The 20,546-nt window shown below is 40.6% G+C and overlaps 2 protein-coding genes across 4 annotated transcripts in view; one reads left to right on the top strand and one right to left on the bottom strand.

The window, feature by feature from the left end:
* Positions 1 to 20,546, top strand: part of MACROD1 (mono-ADP ribosylhydrolase 1) — a 1,237,218-nt gene that overhangs the window by 616,145 nt on the left and 600,527 nt on the right. The gene's annotated exons all lie outside the window — the stretch shown is intronic.
* The window catches only part of FLRT1 (fibronectin leucine rich transmembrane protein 1), a 351,683-nt gene that overhangs the window by 29,513 nt on the left and 301,624 nt on the right, over positions 1 to 20,546 (bottom strand). The window lies entirely within an intron of this gene.

Raw genomic sequence — 20,546 nt, 5'->3', positions numbered from 1 at the left:
TCCTCTAACCCACTGATGCCCTAACTACTCATATTCTCCTATACAACCTCCCCAGTTATACCCCTAAGATGCATACAATGGGCTGGGCACCCCTTTAAACATACTTCCCCCATAACTATGACCAGGTTACTCTCAAATTGAAAAAAACTTCAACACAATATTAGGTTCAATGTAATCCCTTTATTGCCACAAGTTTGTTTATTAATGACAAATAGATTAAAAATTTGTGTTTACACTTTACTGTTTTGATCTGTTTTGATCTGTACTTACCATCAAAACACAAATGTTTATGGCCATGTTCCCAGTTCCCATGGCCATTTAAGTAAAGAAAAGGTAATATATATTTTAAAAAAAGAATGCGGTCCATCATTCTTAGGAATAAGACAGGGTCTCCATATAAGCTAAGCAGGAGGACCACATGCTGGTACAGTCCATCTGAATGCTGTCTTTTTCCTTTGCCCTATCTATTAAGGGAACCTGGCAATACCCTTTCTTATAATCAAGGTTGGTGATGTACCTAGCAGGACCAAACCTTCTATCAACTCCCGTATCAGGGTCATGGGATAGGCTTCATATTTTGATCTTTAATTTGGTTTCCTGAAGTTGTTGCAGAGCCTTGGGGTGCCAACTGGCTTAGAAGTGAGTCCTACTGGATTTGACCATATTGTCAGATTCTTGTATAACCCCAAGGGCTTTTTCTGTACCGCTTCTGAAATGGCTTTTTTCAGAGTTTTGGTTGCCCGATGAGGTTTTACCATAACTTTAATTATCATGGTAAATTACATCAGTTTGACCAGGTAATTCTAAAAACATATGATCCATTCAGGGTTTAATTAGGTTAACATTGTATATTTGGAGTACACCTTGAAAAAAAAAATCAGTGCTGAAGTGGAAGAAACATTTGACCAACTGCTTGCTTCCTCTTCCTGAGCCCCAGAGGTATACAGGACTTTTACTAAACACCAGTATTTTGTTTAACTATGGACATGATCACTGACCACTGACTAGGACCATTACCACAGCACTGCTGCTTAGGATGGTGGGGTGGCTTGGCTTGGATCCATATTTTGCAACTTCCATAGTTTACTTCTATAGCGATGATAGAAGCTGAGAGTACTTTCATTGCAACAGTTTGGCACAATGTGGGATCATCACAGCACCCAGAAGATCAAGTGAATCACTGAATAGTGCCTTTGACTGCAGCGGTTCACATTGGATATGTACTGTGAATGTAAAAATGTACGTGGAAGGTCCTTATGGTATGTAGGGTTTCTATGGCAGATACTGTATAGCTCAAGTTTTATATTTGACTCCAATGCTTCTAGGCAGGTATCTTTTTTTTTTTTTTTGCAGTGCTAAGCTATATTACTTTGCTTAGTAGATGTGCTATTAAATGGAGCAACATTGTTTACTCACTGAATTTGTTACAATTGAGCTGAGGTGTCTAAAACATTTATTTGCATTTGAGATATATTACTGTATCTAAGTATTTTGCAACACCCTCGCTCTGTTCCAAGGAGCTAAAAGTGTCACAATCATGCTCAGCAATAAACCGAATCTCCATATAAATCAACTGATTTCTGTTCTTGAATAATTATCTATGCATTTATGCTTGTTGTAAAAGTGCTGGTCATTAAAGCATCACTTTGCTTTTCTGAATTTTTTCGGTTCATGTGCATATCTTTTTGCCTGCTGATGTTGACTTTATCTTTTTATCTTTAACAGCAGTCAATGTAATAATTTTTTTGTGATAAGGATAAATCCGTTTTAGCTCATATATAGCTTGTCTTTGACTTTAGTGTTTGTTAAGGTCGCAGATATACTTAGGAAATTCTGGGGGGTGGGGTGACAACCTTGTCACTAGATTTTATTAACACAGTGGGACAGAGATAATTTGGAGTAGGGGATTTAGTCTTTTTTTTTGGATTGAGTGATTTATAGATTATCTTAAAGTGGAAGTAAACTCCCCTATTGTTTTCAGCCAAGGAAGCTGCCATCTTTGCCTCTGTTTAATCTTCAACTGCTATGGTGCTGCACATGTGATTCCTTATGACACCAGCCCTTGGATGGTTTGATAGTTTGGCTGAGTGCACAGCCAATGTGCAGTTAGCATTCCCGGCATGCCTTTTTTTTTTTTACTGTTTAAATCCATGGGTTTACTTCCACTTTAACCATAAAATACAGGGCACAGGACTTCTTAGACCCTGGGTTACATGCACCTACCTTCAGCTGATTGGACACTGGCAAAAAACTTACTAGGGCAGCCCCCAAAGTGCACCATATAACCCCGCCCACTTCACGAGATTCCAATGTTTGGCTAGTATTCTTAGGTGATTGAACTGTTCTCCTCTGGAGAATTATTTTTATATTTTTATCTGTATTGAACGTTAATTGTACTGTCCCCTTTTATAGTGGAATAATTATTATCATTAACTCCTGCCATTTTGTTTCAGAGTTTCCAAATTGTAAATAACAAAAATATGGGTTTTAAAATGTGTCCATCCAAAGCTAACCCAGTTTTCCAGGTTTTTTGCTGGACTTGATAACGCAGTCATTTAAATCGTGGTGCTTGCACAGTTCCTTAATGACACAGAGCCTCTAACCTTGGGGATTGGTACAAACTTATGTTGCATTCTGGTTATGAGGGAGAGAAGGATGCTTCCAAAAGACTGGTGACATCATCTCCGCCTAGGCAGTTGTTTTAGTAGTGTCTTAAAGAGGAACTTAAAGCTTCATGTACACATAGCCTGTTATGACCATTGGCTCCCGCGGCTGTCAATCAAAGTCGGTTAGCCAATCGGGAGAGAGAGGGCGGGGCCGGGTCGGGGCTCTGAGTCTGAATGGACACGCGGAGATGTGACTCGGTTTGGGTGCCCCCATAGCAAGCTCCTTGCTGTGGGGGCACTGGAGCGGAGGGAGGGGCCAGGAGAGCAGAAGAGGGACCCAAGGAGAGGAGGATCCGGGCTGCTCTGTGCAAAACAAGTAGAACAGAACAGGTAAGTATAACATGTTTGTTATTTTTTTTCTTAAACAAGAGTTTACAATTACTTTAAGTTTAGAAGCTGTAGTGTACATGAAGTCTGAACTCCCTTCCCCTCCCTTTTTCTCCTATACCATCTTACCTGTATAGCCAGGTTGTTCCCCAGAAGCCTGCTCACAAGCTTTGTGATCTAATGGTGTTTGCTAGGGATCTGCCTCTCTGCTGCCCTGGCATTTTCTTCTGACGTCACGAGGGGGGCTGACTCTACTGGGTTGTGCAGTGGCCTTATGACAATGTGCATGCACCTTGCTGCATCATCGGGGGGGCTGCAAAAACCATCCCCCTAATGAAGCAACACATGCACCCTAGGGATTCGGAATCCCATGGCCTTCTGGGACCTGTGACAGGTTTCCTAGGACATTGTGGGCATACTACATGTTGCTCTGGCCTAGGCAATAAACAAGGAAGTGCGGGGGGGGGGGGGGTGGTCCCCCAAAAAATAGCCAACTTTGTTTGAGGATGGGGTCAGGAGGAAATTAATTAATCTTGCTAGACAGAGTGCCTAAAGGACAGAAAGCTTTTTTTGAAAAGTATTACTGTTGCTCTTTATCGTGGTACATAAGGAATTAATTTATGCAGATTTGCAAATTTAGTGCAAGGACCATTCCTGCTACCAGCCCAAAGTTTAAGAACTATAGTTTTTCATCAAAACACTGAAACTAAAAACAAGCAGACGTGAGCAGATAGCTTTTTACATTACAAATGTATTATTAAATCTTTTCTGTCTTGCCTGGAGGTCTCTTTTAAAATGTCATGGTTTATGATCTGAATATTTGCAGAAGTATAAAAACCTGCACCCAAGTTATATTGTCTGCAATTGTTTGGCATCTTCAACCAATGTAAGAATATGCTGTCAACACTCTGGCTGCTACCTAGTTGTCAAGCAAGTTTAACTTATTCTGCTAGTAGATGAACTATAACACCATAAATTCAGCAATAATAAAACCAGAACCTTGATATATTTTTACAAGGTTAATTTTAAGAGAGAAAACTCCTACTGCAGTTCTAACGTGTAAATTAAAGTGATTGTAAAGGCAGAAGGTTTTTTATCTTAATGCATTCTATGCATTAAGAAAAAAAGCCTTCTGTGTGCTGCAGCCCCCCTAATAGTTACCTGAGCCCATCTCGATCCAGTGATGTTGCATGAGAGACTCGGCTGTCCGGGACTCTCCCTCCTCATTGACTGAGACAGCAGCCAAGCTCCATTGGCTATGGCTGCTGTCAAAGTCAGTGAGCCAATGAGGTGAGAGAGAGGGCAGGGCCAGGCCACAGCTTCATGTCTGAATGGACACAGGGAGCTGCGGCTTGGTTTGGATGCCCTCCTAGCAAACTGCTTGCTATAGGGACACTCAACAGGAAGAGGGACCTGAGAAGAGGAGGATCTGGGCTGCTCTGTGCAGAACAAATGCACACAGCAGGTAAGTATAACATGTTTGTTATTTAAAAAAAAAAAGACTTTAGTATAACTTTAACTTGTTGGTAATGGTCAAAAAATGAATCCCTTCAGATCTGCGCTATAGCCGAATGACGGCTAAAGCGTGGATCTACTTTGCTGGGAGGCTGTCAATAGACGTCCTACCCTTTGCACACTCCCCACGCGTGCCCATGCTGTAATCACTTTGTCAATGAGACTCGGATGATCACAGATCGGAGTAAGGGGTCAATCCCGGCCCCTTAACATGTGTTATCACGTGATCTGCTGTCGGCCAATGACAGTGCGAGGAGAAAAAAGCCGATCCCCAGCTTCTGTTGAAGGGACATAAGTCCTAAAGAGGAAGAGGGGAAGCTGCCTCATCTGTGCCCACCAGTACCGCCTACCAGTGCCACCTGCCAGTGCCCACAGTGCCAGGAATCAGTGCCCACCAGTACATAAAAGTGGCAGCAATCAGTGCCACCTATCAATGTTCACAAGTGCCACCTATCAATGCCCACCAGTGGTGCCAATCAGTGTCACATACCTGTGCCGATCAGTGCCCATCACTGCGACCCATCAGTGTCAGCTATCTGTGCCACCTATTAGTGCCCTTCAGTGCCACCTATCAATGCCCGTCAGTGCTGCCCATCAGTGCCACCGCTCAGTGCCCACCAATGCCACCTATCAGTGCCACCTCATCGATGCTCACCAGTGCTGCCTATTAGTGCCCATCAGTGCCGCCTTATCAGTGCCCATCAATGCAGCCTATTGGTGCCCATTAGTGTAGCCTCATCAGCGTAAATCAATGAAGGAGAAAATTACCTGTTTGCAAAATGAATTACCAAAATATAAAACGTTTTTTGTGTTTTTTTCAGCTAAAAGCTGAAAATTGGTCTGGGCAGGAGGGGGGTTTAGGTGCCCAGTAAGCAAGTGGTTAGTAAACCACATGGAACAGTATAGTGTTTTGTGCCCTTTTACTGTATGCTGAAAAAGAATCCTTGCTGTATTTCTGTAAAATTTTCTAGAATGTATGCCAATTTGTTGATCTGGATGAAGTTTTGTTTTACAAAAGTATTAAAATAGTCTTTAAGTTTTATACAGAGCAAGACAACAGTACAAAAAAACTGTAAGAGCAAATAAGATAATAAGTAAAAAAAGAATGTGGGCCAGTAGGCCTACTACATCAGAGGCAATTCAAGACAAATTGGCCAGTATTATAGCAGCCACTGATAGAGCAAGTACAACCAATACTTGAGAGCATAGGTTCACGGGAAGCTGGAGCTGCAGGGTCTGTACCTCATACGTACAGTAATTATACCACCTATAACCCAGGGGAGGATATAACCCAAACACCACGTGCAAGCCTGCGCGTAAAGAGCAAATAAACAAATACTTAGTGTTCAACCTTCAAACTGACATCACCACCAGCATTCGTATACATAATACGAATGCTACATAAAAATGTTGGAAATTGTGGACATGCTACAAGAATGGGTGGGGACATCAGGTATGCTACAGTCTCTTTATAAATTACTGTACCAAATTTGATGTTTCTGACATCATGATCGATTATGAAAGATTCGCCCACAGCCAGTCACAGTGGCGGCACATTGGTGTAGTGGTTAGCACTCTCACCTAGCAGTAAAAAGGGTCGCTGGTTCAAATCCCAACCACGACACTACTTGCCTGGAGTTTGCATGTTCTCCCTGTGCCTGCGTGGGTTTCCTCCGGGTACTCCGTTTCCTCCCACACTCCAAAGACATGCAGGTAGGTTAATTGGCTTGTGTCCAAAACAATTGGCCCTAGTATATGAATGGGGACCTTGGATTGTGGGCTCCTTGAGGGTAGGGACCAATGTGAGTGTGCAATGTACAGGGATAGGGATAATTGTAGACACTCACTCAGGTTGAACTGGATGGACTGGTGTCTTTATTCAACCTTACTAACTATCTAACTATGTACTATGTAACTATGTATGTCTAGGTTATGTAGCATATGGACTGTAGTGCTAAGGTTTATGCAGCAGACTTCAGTGTGTAATGATGTAATGCAGTGGTCATCAACCATGTATTAAAGGCCCACTAACAGGCCAGGTTTTATGTATTACCTTGGGGAGACGCAGACTAGAATACTGCAATCACTGAGCAGCAAATGATATCACCAGTTATCTTGCAAACCTGACCTGTCAGTGGGCCCTGAGGACAGGGTTGATGACCACTGATGTAATGAACAAGTTTACGTTGCAGTGAGTTCCATGAATACCTTCAATTGTTTATATTTATTACCCATTCACTGAAGTCTATAGCTATAACATAGGATATTGCTCTTTTAAGCCCTCTCACCTTAAAGAGGGATTTCACTGTAAAAAAAAAAATATTAAAAGCCAGCAGCTACATATACTGCAGCTGCTGACTTTTAATAAATGGCCACTCATCTGTCCCAGGATCCAGCGATGTCTGCAGCCGAGGCCGATCGATCGCTCGGCTGTCGGCTGCTGCCGCTGCCATTCTAGGTGAGGGAATCAGGAAGTGAAGCGTTGCGGCTCCACTTCCCGGTTCCCTACTGCACATGCGTGAGTCGTGCAGCGCAATAGGAATGGTCCACGCTGTCTCTGGGACCCGTGTGTGTCCCAGCAGACAGTGCGCCGGGATAGGAAGAGGCATAGACTTCCGTGGCAGCCTATGCCTGGAAGTGGGTGCAAATACCTGTCTTAGACAGGTATCTGCACCCCCCCTGAAAGGTGCCAACTGTGACACCGGAGGGGGGGAGGGTTCCGATGAGCGGAAGTTCCACTTTAGGGTGGAACCCCGCTTTAACCTGGAGAAAAAGCAGCAGCTGCAAGTGTGAAGATCCCTGTGTAATGTACATATAGATTTACGAGCTGGAGCAATGAGGACATTTTTAATAACTTTAACTGGTTGTGCTTGGAAAGGCATATCACTCTTCTGCCATGCTTCTATTATATATCTGTATAAATTGAAGTAAACTATACAGTAAAGACATTAACGTTATTTCATTTTTTGCCGCATTTTTAGAGGTCTTAGTAATCCATAATTCCAACATTTGCTGCATCTTCACTTTACATTGTAATTTATTGCTTAAGCATATTTATTATGCTTAGAAGAGGAAAACTGCAAAAATGAAGTGGATAATACCATATAAAGTAGCAAAGCCGATGATATTTTACTAATGATTTAAGAAGTATTCATATAAATGCAGGCCTAATTTGGCAGAAATGTAAAATCGCTCTGGTTGGGTGAAAAACAAGAGTAGCATTCTGCTCAGTGTGCTGAAATGTTTTCTTCTATTATGTATTTGCATAATGATTGTTCAGATTTTGCAAATACTTAACACTGGGCTCCTAAATGAGCCAGGTAAGAGATGGCATGTAGTGTGAATTGCGATGAGCAGAGAAAGTTGGCAGTAGACACTTAGGAAGGACAATAAGCAATACAGGACCAGAGTAACTACACTAAGGGGCTTATTTTTTTACTCATTTAATCATTCCAAATAGCCCAAACATAATAGCTTGCTCAACCTTCACAGCAGCCTAGGACTCTCCGAATAGCAACAGACAGAGCACTTTTCCTCCTGAGCTTCAGCCACTGCAAATACTCCACAAAGAGGAATCAAAAGATGTACCCCTTGTAGGTAGAAAACTTAGCACTAGTATTTTGGTGTTAAACTAATAAGCTGCAGTCTGGTAGTATTTCAAAAGCAAATATTACACTGACTCATAATGTGCCTCTAGCATGGCAGCTGGGTTGCTGCATGCTTGTGCATGAATATAAATAATGTAGGGATTCTGAAGGGCACAAGACGTTCTTCAGTGCTAACAACAATGGTCACATCTCAGCCTCTTGAATTCAGCTTGATTCCTGACTCATAAAGCTGGCCAGGTGGGATTTCAAACAAAAATTCTTAAGAAAAGAATGGAATGTTCTTAAAAAGTTTGTTAATTTTAATAATCATTAGTGGATCAAATTGATGTTTGTTTTCAACAGCAGTGATTTTCATTTGGTAAAGTCCACTTATTCCAAAATCAAATAATAAAAGAGAACTAAAGCAGGCCATACATACATGGATCGAAATCCACCCAATTCAGCAGGGACTGGATGAATCTCGATCCATGTGTGGGCAGGCTGATTGTACATAAGACTTGGGTACAACCAGCCTGTCAGATTTTTCTACATGCAATTGCTGCCAGTGTATTCTGCCGTCGTGGAAGGTTCCTTGCATCCAACCCCCACCACCACCAGCGTGAAACAATTATGCTGCAAGAGGCGTTTTCCCCATCAACACCGACTGTGTTAATAGGGGAATTGAGGGATTTTCCATTAACCTCTGGCTTACTTAAATCTTTAGAATGACATTTGAATGTTCTGAGAATTTTTATTTTTTGTAAGATGTTTACAAAAAAATGTCTATTAAAATTCTATCCATATTTGGCCAGCAGTCACTTGGACTCTTCAACCGTGACAGTACCAATCAATGAAACCCATATAGTTGTCTTTAGATTTGACAAATAAGCCCTAGCAGGCTAATGGGGACCCTTCTAAAGTATTTGTGAACAGAAAATTCCAAGTCTAGTGTATAAAAGAAAACAAAAAAAGGCTAAAAGAAAGTTTAGCTGTTCTACCTGGCAATTCGATTATCATAGTCATTTTATTTTGCTAGACCATTTATGAAGCCTTTCAATGTCATCTGCCAATTAGGTTCCAACAAATGCTTACCTTCAAGATCTCCTCTAGCCATGCTAGTTAAAATAGTGGACATCTGGGCCTGCCTTGCATTGTTAAACATGAGCCTAGGACACTGGTCTCTTAATGACTTAACTAATGTACGGTTCATACCCAAGGGGAAATACCGCTTTAATTCACTCATGTGGTTTATTTATTTGGGTAATTATTGTGCATGTACTGTCTGTGCTGACTATATCACTTTCATAAGCAGTGTGGCCTTGGGAAAAACTAACTTTAAAGGTCATGAATGCAGTTGTTATTTCACGTGCATGATGTTCTATTTACTAATGTGAATGGATAAGCGGTTCAGGAAAGTTCATTGTTGGGTTTCTGAAGGGTAATCACCCTGACATCTAATAACCTTGTGATCCTTCTTATTATCCTTCCACCCCAGAATAATTAAACTTGTGCAGTCCTCCCTTTATTTTCCAGCCATTAATTTTAAATTAAGGACATTAATTTTGAAATTTCATTTTAGTACATGAGCATCCCTAGTTTTCTGTTTTTGTTTTGTTACCTGCCTTGGCTTATACCTGACACAGTACTATGTTCGGTTGATTACACTTAAAAACCACCTCCTTCCATTTTTACTAGAAACTGCACTAAAGATCATTAACCATGACTTTTTTATGTATGAAAGACCTTTGAGTAATATACAACAGGAGTAAAATTATGCATCCACCCATAAAGCAGATAACATGCGCAGATGTAAACAAGATCTTAGTGATCTGTCCCTGTTACAGAAGCAGAAACAATTACCGTATTTTTCGCTCCATAGGACGCACCTGACCATAAGATGCACCTATGTTTTAGAGGAGGAAAACAAGAAAAAAAAATTACGAACCAAATGGTGTACTAAAATATTTACCAGTGCCCATGAAATGCAGCCTGACCATTGACATAAATGCAACCTGACCATTGCACATAAATGCAGTCTCTCTTTGCCTACCCCTGCAGCATCTTTACCCACCAAGTGCAGCCTTTGTGTGCCCACCACTGCAGTATCTTTGCCCACCAATTGCAGCCTCTGTGCCCATTTCAGCCTCTGTGCCCCCCCTTATGTCAGCCTCTGGATAACACAGCGCTTGCCTCCTTGTATCCTCCAGCGCTCGTATGTCACAGAGCTGGGTATGTGTGCAATATCCCGCCCCCCCAGACCGACTCTTGCGATAGGTGGAATGCTGATTCAATCTGATTCAATCTATTATCACACGAGCCAGTCTAGGGGGGCGGGACCTTGCACACAGACCCAGCTTCATGACATACGAGTGCCAGTGGACAGAGGGAAGAGAGCGATGTAGTCACCGGTAGGACAGTCCGGCCCTGCTCACAGGGGCTTCAGATAACTGTCCTCCACTCTCCTGCCTCTCTTCTGGTGGTGGCGGTGGGGGGTGTTGCCATCGGCGGTGGGGGGCAGTGCCTAGCATGCAGTCGCTCCATAAGACGCAGAGACATTTCCCCCTATATTTCTGGGGGAAAAAAGTGCATTTTATGGTGCGGAAAATACAGTAATTTAATTAATTCTGTAATTGCAGAACACAGAATTAATTTATATGATCATATATGATCTAGAAGTTTAAAATTATTTACACGCGGTTCATGCAATCCACCAAAGGTCCCAATTGGCCTTATTTTACTCTTCTAAGTGTATATAGTTCTGTAGATGACAAGTTCACTGTCTGTTTCATATTGAAAATTTTAAGAAGGTAATTTTGGGTAAAAAAAAAAAAATAACAATAAAAGAAGATAAGAGGAAAACAGAAGATCTAAGCCTAGTTTAAAAGATTTGCTGTATAAACGTAAATTATGTCCAAAGTTAAAAAAAATTATTTCGTTTATTATATTCTTCAACAGTAGCAGATTGCCGGGGCTTTAAACTGTGGTGCTGGGAAATACCTCTTTATAGCCCATCTCCAGGCAAATATTAAACACCCCTTCACGCCACCCTCTTCTATATTATCATTGGTATGACAAGAATACACTTTTACTTGCCTAAAGCCACGGTCATATGTTGCTCCAGTCTCAAGTCATTTTTCTTGTTCTATTTACAGGTGGTGTAGTCTTTCTACAGGCATTCACGTCACTGCATGCATGATGTGGGCACTACCTGTTGGGTAACCAGCAGCGTGGTCCTCTTAGGATCCAAAAGAGTGGTCTGCAGCAGTGACATCAATGTCAGGAGACATTGTTTATTTGGTTATTATCTATTTATGTATTTACATATCACACCACCCATAGTAGCATGGAAGTTCTACCAAATGTTTAATGTCAGGAGGCTGTTAGAGGCCAGCTGGTGCAGGCATATCTGTAGTGCTGGACTGGTAGTCCTCCGCACCCAGAAATGGTTTGGGAGAGGGACCCAGAATCATGGACTTGGGTAAGACAATATCTTTCTTTACAAGGTGAGAATAAACTAAAATATGCAGAATTGGTTAGAGTTGGGTGGGGTGGGTAAAGGCCTGGAGATGTGCTTTAAGATAGATCAGACTTGGTATAGAGAGTTAAAAATTAACTTTGAGTGGTTGTAAACCTCATTCATGAAATCTGACCTGGGCACATATATCTGTAGTGTATAAAGTAGATATCTCGTGCTTGCACCCAAAAAACAAAACAAAAAACGATCAATCGAAATGTGAAGGTGCTACAACTTAAAAAAGTCGAAACACTCAATTTAAATACATATATAAAAAATAAGTGCGCATCCTATTATAATATGACTGTGTAAAAAGTTCAGCAAAAAGAAAAGTCTACACTTGAAGGTGTCATTAAAATCTTATAATAAAAAAATATGCCTCTCAAAGGACACAACTGTGAACTTTTTATTTTTTGCTCAGCTTTTTAGCACTGTCATATTATAATCGGTTGCGCACTTATTTGTTACATATATCTGCAGTGTTTACTTATCTCTCTCCAAAGCTCTGAGTGCCATGTCTTTCTGCTGCTCCATTCCTCTGTTATCAGCGTGATCATTTCTGACAAGTTCTTGGACACACAAGATAAAAGCAGCTGGAAATTTGTGTCAGGTAGGGAACTTAGAGACAGATAAGCAGTGAGCTTGTCTATTCAGACTGCAAGTTCCTTCATTCCTCTGCCTATGTGCCTTTCCTCCAATCACCTGTCACACAGTGTATGTCCAGACTCCCCTCCCACTGTTGAAATGGGAAACAAGATTTGTAACATGGCGTCCACTTTCTAGAGAATGTAGAAAGGGAAAGAAAGCAGATCTCCATGTTAAATTTATGTATGGAGATTTGTTTCATTTTTGTGTATCATCTGAGGCTGTCACTGGGTATAGTAGAGAGTTTACAACCACTTTAACTCAGATACAAACGCACCATATAATCAAGTTAGGAATTCATTAAAATTATTATATTTTATGTTAAATAGAACAAACTCATTTACCTCAATTGGGGTTGATATTTGTCTACTATAATCCACTGCAAAGCGTCATTCTAAAACGCACGAGAAAACGATTGTTTACTGAGTATGTTTACTGAATGAAAAAGTGGCGCTGGTTCACCTCATCAGTGTACTAGTTCTTTATTGTTCTGTCACAGGCGGGGTAGGTCCTGGACCAAGCCATACTGTTTAAATACATTGTAGTCTGCAGAGCAGTCCAGGACCTAGGCGTGCTCTCCGGCAGGAGCACTTTGATCCCAAAATTGGCTAAACAGATTTACAAATCAGTCAAATGGCTATAATGGTTAAAGCTAATGTGTAAAACCTAGGCTGGCCATACATGGTTTGAATCTCGGCCAGTTCAGCAGGAACCGTTAATGGGCAGGCTGAACGTACCAAGTTGGTGGGTCAAATAACTTGGGCACAACCAGGCTGCCGGATTCTCTTATGATTATTGCTAGCGGCTGCTATAGCCACTAGCAATAATCACTGTCTTCTCCTGGCGGGGATGTCCCCCCCCCCCCCCCCACAGAGCAGACAATTGCTAGGCAGGTGGGATTCCCCTGTCAACACTGTCTGTGTTGATGAGGAAATCCCCGTGGTATGGTGTATGGCCAGCCTTAGGATAATTATATATATATATATATATATATATATATATATATATATAATCCTAGTAAATGCAAGAAATTAATCTTGTAGAGCTGTTATATAGCACATGCATCTAGACCTGGGAAAAAAATGAAAAAAGTAGCATGGAATTTTAAAAAGGCTATATGTGCTAAAATATTTGCTGTATTAACTATCACAGGGTTGTGTGTACGTTTATGCATTCTAAGTGTGTGCACATGCACATATATTTCAGATTTTTTTTTTTTCTGTGTGAGAGTCCGTTTTGGCTTTGTGGATGTGATTGCCTTTGAGCCTACAGATCACATCCACACTTACTGCTGAGACTGTGAATGTGAAATTCATTGCAAACTCAAGGTCACCGAAGACACTGTAATCTTGTAATTAGTTTGCATGCCATTGATGGTCACGCTCCAATAGCTGGCAAGCAAAATGGTCACCCCTTAGTAAAATCTCATCATACCCTAAAAATCCGCTAAAATTTCACACCAAGTTCAAAGTGTAAGTGCCTGCTATAGCTGCTAAATGAGAGAGAAGACTGAGACCTGGAATGATTTCAGGGCCTATCTAGCCATACCAAACACCCAATCCATCCCCATTACTATTCAAAGGTATACAGATAAGTTGCTTCTACTGGAGCAAGGAGAGTTAGAGATGTTAAGTCAGGAGAATGGGATCGAAACTCAGCGGTTTTGGCTTATATCTTGCACCAACACACATTTTTCAAACCACACCACTGCTGATTTGCCCACTTGGAAAGCATGACTTCTCCCAAAATTGGGAAGGCCCTTCTGCCATTGAAATGCATTGTTCATCGAAAGAGGGAAATGCAAAAAAACAAACAAAAAACTCCTCTACATGTATGATAATCTTTGACCAATTATAGCCATACTACTGAAAATTGTCTTTAGATACTCTTGTACCTTAGATCTTTAAAAGTCATATAGACACAGAACATATAGTCGTTAACTTAAAGGGGTTGTAAAGGTTTGTTTTTTATTTTCTAAATAGGTTCCTTTAAGCTAGTGCATTGTGGGTTCACTTACCTTTTCCTTCAATTTCCCTTCTAAATGTTTTTTTTTCTTTGTTTTCTTTGTCTGAATTTCTCACTTCCTGTTCCTCCTCAGTAAGCTATTCTGCCTGACTAAACACCGCTCGGATGATGGTGTGAAGTTTACTGAGGAGAAACAGGAAGTGAGAAATTCAGACAAAGAAAAAAAACATTTTGAAGGGAAATCAAAGTAAAAGGTAAGTGAACCAACAATGCACTAGCTTAAAGAAACCTATTTAGAAAATAAAAAATGAAGCTTTACAACCCCTTTAAGGTCTAAAGTGGCTGTATAGCACAGGGGGTGCTGTCATTATACGTGTTTTTCTTTTTTGATTTAAAAGTTTCTGTTAAACTATGAAAAAAAAACATCGAATTTGACCCTATTAAATATGTATAATGCACTACGCAGCACATAAATCCAGTTCTACCGAATAAAAAGTTATTGTCCTTTGATTTTACCTCTACCAGATATTCTTAAACTTTACAATCAAGAGAGCAATATATCAGAAAAACCAGATTGCTCAAAAAAAAAATTGTTATGCTATAACCTGACTTCTGTTCACGCAAAAACAATGCTCTACCATGCAGACGTAACATTTTGTCTTCCATGCCTTTAAAGCACAACTTCACTCGATCAATCAACTATTTTCAATCCTTATGCTGCTAGCATTAGATAGGTAAGTATATCCTTTGTACCTGGTTTAAATGTTTTTTTACAATACATTTCAGTTGCTTCCTGGTTTCCAGGCCTAAACAATAGATGTCATACATCCCAGGAGTTTTCAGGGGAGGAGGAGGGGCTTTCTCAGCTAGGTACACTGTCCTGCATGCATGCCTGAAATAAGGACAGATGGATTCCAGGAAGTAAATGTTAGATAAATCACATGCCTTTACTGAAGATAGCCACAGCCAGAAATGCTAGGGGGTGTTTTTCAAGGCGAGCAAAATAAAGCATGGAGACATGGATGAGGGAGTTTGCTTTGAATACTAAAAATACATTAAATAGTGTTTTTGGTTTGTGTCGCTTATATGCAGTGTAGTTCCACATTCAGTCAAGTATAGCTATTTTCTTCAACTCCTTATACTGTCCATTACATTTTTCTTTGTTTCATTAATACCTGAAACTGGATAGAAGATGACCTTAGGTAGCTGTTTTTGAATAGTGTAGGTATCTTACCTAGAAACAGAGCATCCAAAAAATGAAATGTCTGTTTATTACTTATCGCCATGAATATTAATGCTACTCCTCTGAAATGCAATGTGATGAAAGCCCGTGCATAGCACTTTTTAAACTGGGCTTAATGAAAGCACTTTTTGGTGCCAGCAGAAAAGTGTTCATTACTCAAAGCGCTGAAAAATTAAAAGAATGCTTTACTCATTTTTTAATGACATGAATTTCTAGATGGAAGTCAGTGGTTTTCAATATGTCCTGGCCCTTAAAGTGTTACTCCAGCCAACTGCAAATGCTACACAGAAATTGCTGTTAATCAATATTAATCATTTGCAATCAATACAAATCATGTTAATCATATCCACTCAAGTAAAATATAGTTAATGTTTAGCCTCCCTACCAGCAGGTTTCACCTCCTTCATTAGCAGGCCATTTTTTAGCTTTCAACGCTGTGATATTTTGACTGAAAATTACTCTGTCATACAACAGTTAGAAAACAAATTAAACCCCTAAAATCAGACTTTCAAGGCTAGTTTGACCACAACAGTTTATAAAAAATCTATATTTGATATTTGACTATACATTGAAAACATAAAAATATTTTTACACATGAATATAAATTGTTACATAGCAATAGAAAAGTGAGCCCTTGTGCGTCAACGTGTTTCACAGGTTTACTTTCTCAGGACACAGAAGGGTAGCATGATGGGACCACTACTAGCACCAAATAGGGGGCCATTGAAGATGCATCCTTGAATGCAGGATTGGGCTCCCCTCCGGTTCAACCTTCAGGCTGCACATTTTGGCCTTGCTGGTCTTGCAAAACATGCTTGCCCTACTTTCTCTATACTCAATCCTGCATTCAGGGATGCATCTTCCATGGCCCTCTATTTGGTGCCTAACTATTTCAGCCTAGCAGTGGTCCCATCAATCACTTTTGGTCTAAATAAATATATATACCTTACTACTTAATAGTCCATGGGAGTTCTATTTTAAACATACACATCCTCATGACCAACATTTTGAGAATACTAGACCATGTGGGGGTCTGACTGTTTGATCTGTCCGGTCGCCCTGGCTTCCACCCAGGGGAGACTTTATATGCATGCATGCTTGCATCTAGACAAGTAAGTGAGGCCTGTTTTATCCTGTGTTAGAGCCGGTTCACACAGGGGCGACTCAGATCCAACTTCAAGTCGCCCCAAGTCACCTCAGGTCGCACAACATGTAGAAATCAATGTAAGTGAATGAGAGCTGTCTTAATGCACACTACTGAAGTCGCTTCGACTTCAGAAAAGGTTCTTGTACTACTTCAATCCGACTTGGAGGCGTCCTCCATTGAAATCAATTGGTACCAGTCGCCTACAAGTCGGATCTCCATCTATACGGAGGCGACTCTCAGAGAATTATCAGCTCTCAAAAGGAGTTCCCCCCTGAGAGCTCATTCTCTGATTGGCCACGGCAAGTCGCCTGGCCTGGGGCGACTTAAAGTAGTGTTGTAAGTCGCGTCCAAGTTGCCTCCGAAAGTCGTGTTGTCCCTGTGTGAACCGAGCCTTACCCTTCTGTTTATCCTGAGGAAGGAAATCTGTGAAATGCAATGATGCACAGGGGCTAACTTTTCCATCGCTACGTAAAAATAATTTACATGAACTGGCCTTAATGGGCTGAATTCTGTTCACATGTGAATATATTTTTAATTGTGTTTTCATCATGTGTAAAAATCTTTTTATATATTCTATGTATACTAATATATAGATTTTTTATAGGGTGGACTTTAGGGTGGACCTCTGCTTTAAAGCCCAGCCGCCACAGCTGTACTGCAGCAATGTGGCTCGATCCTGCGAATCGCCATCATTGTACTTTGGCTTTTACACATTTATTTATTGGCGCGCAGGGAACCAATCAGCAGATGGGGTGGCACTCGATGTCCTCCGGCCACCCGCGATTGTTCCCGCAGTGACAGAACGGGGATCTGCCTGTGCAAACAAGGCAAATCCCCATTCTGATAGGATAGATCACACAGATCCTGTCTTTCTGCTATGCAGGAAAACGGATCTGTGTGTTTCCCCAGTGACACAGTCCCATACAGTTAGTAAACACACCCAGGGAACACATTTAAATGCTTGCTCGCCACTAGTGTTAACCCCTTCCCTGCCAGTGTCATTAGTACAATAATGCCGCATACACATGATCGGAATTTTGGTTGGAAAAAGCTCTGATGGTTTTCCCGACAGAATTCCGATGGGATTTTGCTCAAGCTGTCTTGCATACACACGGTCACACCAAATTCCAACCGTCAAGAACGCGGTGACGTACAACACATACAACGTGACTAGAAAAAGGAAGTTCAATACCTTGTTACCAACAGCTTCCATCTCGTAGTTGAATCTGAGCATGAATGAGTTTTTGCGCGTCGGAATTGCATACACAAAAACGCATTTTCGGATTGAATTTTTATCCGACCGAAAAATTGAGAACATGCTCTCAATCTTTTGCTGGCCGAAGTTCCGCCAGCAAAAGTCCGATGGAGCATACACACGATCGCATTTTCCGACCAAAAGCTCTCATTAGTCTTTTGCTGGGTAAAATTCCGATCGTGTGTATGGGGCATAACGATGCATATTTTTAACACTGATTACTGTAAGGTCACTGGTTCCCAAAAAAGTGTCAAAAATGTCAGTTAGGTGTCTGATCTGTCCACCGCAATGTTACAGTCCTGCTAAAAATCGCTGATCGTCGCCATTACTAGTAAAGAAAAAAAATGCCATAAATCTATTCCCTATTTTGTAGATGCTATAACTTTTGTGCAAACCAATCAATGTACGCTCAATGTGATTTTTTACCAAAAATATGTAGAAGAATATATATTGGCCTAAACTGATGAAGAAATTAGTTTTTTTTACTTTTTTGGGGGAAATTATTATAACAAAGAAGCAAAAAATGTTTTTTTTTTTTCCAATTTTTTTTGTTTATATCGCAAAAAATGAAAACCGTAGAGGTGATCAAATAACACCAAAAGCTCTATTTGTGTGTGTGTGTGGGGGGGGGGCGACATCAATTTTGTTTGGTACAGCGTTGCATGACCACACAATTGTCAGTTAAAGCGATGCAGTGCCGTATCGGAAAATTGGTCATTAAGGGGGAAAATTAAGTGGTTAAAAGTCACTGTTTTTATATACAGTATATGTAAGAGAATAAAAAAAAAATGAAAAAAAGATAACAATTTCCCTTATTTTCTGTTATAAACCATATCAAATAAAATGAAAATACCAAATAGCGCAAAGCTTAATCATACACAAAACATTCAAATATAACCTAACAATGATATAATGTAAAATAGAAGTCTCTCTTATAAGTCTAACAATCTATTTTTTATTTTCACTTTCCACCCGTGAAACCTTCAAATTATATCTCATCATCACTGTGTTCACACCGTCACCAGTTGTGCCCTCACCTGAAGCAATTGACCTTGCGACTTATGTAAAGTCAAAATAAGCTCATGTCCCCTTTATGTGCGCTTATAGTACACCGCAACGTTACTTTGGTGGTCCTTGGCCAACATGGCACCTACTTCCACACATAGCCCCAAACAGAAGATGACCTTTCCAGGTCTCTCTCTCTCCTCTCCTCCTCCACTTAGCCATATATAATAAAAAGACTAAAATAGTGCTTTATCCTTAAGATATTCTTTATTCACACACTCAAAAATGCACTCACATTGTTTAGGTCCTTGCAAGTGCCACAATACAATCGCCTCTATCACACAAGAAATACAGGAGTTACTAGTATCTGAGATGTGTGATTGGTGTTACATGGACAGAAGAGTTTTTTGTGTTTTTTGCAAGCAGGTTACCAAATATGAGTGTGTTTTTTATGTTGGTGTGTGTGAATAACAAATATCTTAAAGCGGCTGTAAACCCAATGTCATCCTTTCTAAACAACTGCCATAGGGGTTATCTATAAGGATATACATGCCCCCTGCATGTATCTTTACCGGTCAAATGTCTCCCCTCTGTCTGTTATGAAACTCGAAAAATTGGGTCTGTTGTCTGAAGCTAGGTGGGTGGAGTCGTGATGTCAGTAGACTCTCCGCCCACCTCTACACACCCCTTGTCAATATGCATTTTCTCCTGTGTATTTCTTACACTGAAATTCTGCTATGATCTCTAACATCCAGTGAGAAGACAGGAAAGTAATCACATGACTTCAGCATGCCCAATTATGCTGAGGTGTGGAACATCCAATCCTGGCAGAGCAGCAGAAGAAAGGAGTGAGAGGGAATTAAAAAATAATGCATGTCTCTTAGGCCAGTGCACGAGATATGTAAATCACCTGTCACTCACAGCAAGGGGGAGGATTTGACAAAGTTTTTCTCTGTTTGTCAAGATTTATCTCACTGAACAATAAAAGAGGATTGCTCAGAGCTGGATTAACTCTTTGTAGTAAGACTGGGCTCAAATGATAGGAAATCTTATACTCTACATTATGACATAAAAAAATCCACTTTACATCCACTTTAAGGATAAAGCACGATTTTAGCCCTTTTTTTATATATTTGGCTGAGTGGAGGAGGAGAGATCTGGAGAGGTCATCTTATATAGGGGAAAGATCTGCAATTACTGGAAAGATCTATTTGTGGCTAAGTGTGGAAGGAGGTGCCAAATCAGCTGCAGACCACCAAAGTAACGTTGCAGTGTACTATAAGCCCATAGTGGGGCATGAACTTCTGTGATGTGTCCCTTTTATAAAGACACTAAAATTGTGTTTTTGGTACAAAACATCTTCTCGGTGCACTGCTACAGAAACAAACAAGAGCGAATTTTAAAAGTTTACTTACAAATGGTAAAAAAAAGCAAAAAAAAAAGGGGCAAGAAGGGGATTATTGGGCTAATTATACAAACTCATTGATGTTACCCACTTGCCTACTGGGCACTGTTACCCCCTTCCTGCCCAGGCCAAGTTTCAGCTTCCAGGAATTGTCATTCCTTTGAATGACAATTGCGTGGCCATGCAGCACTGTACCCATATAACATTTTTTTATTTTTTTTTCCACACCAATTATGTTGGCATTTAATCACCACAGGGTTTCTTTTTGTTTG

The sequence above is a fragment of the Lithobates pipiens genome, unplaced genomic scaffold (assembly GCF_037356315.1).
Source record: "Lithobates pipiens isolate NorthernLeopardFrog02 unplaced genomic scaffold, aLitPip1_a1.2 Scaffold_10, whole genome shotgun sequence".
Classification (NCBI taxonomy): Eukaryota; Metazoa; Chordata; class Amphibia; order Anura; family Ranidae; genus Lithobates; species Lithobates pipiens.
This window is presented reverse-complemented; position numbering and strand designations above follow the sequence as displayed.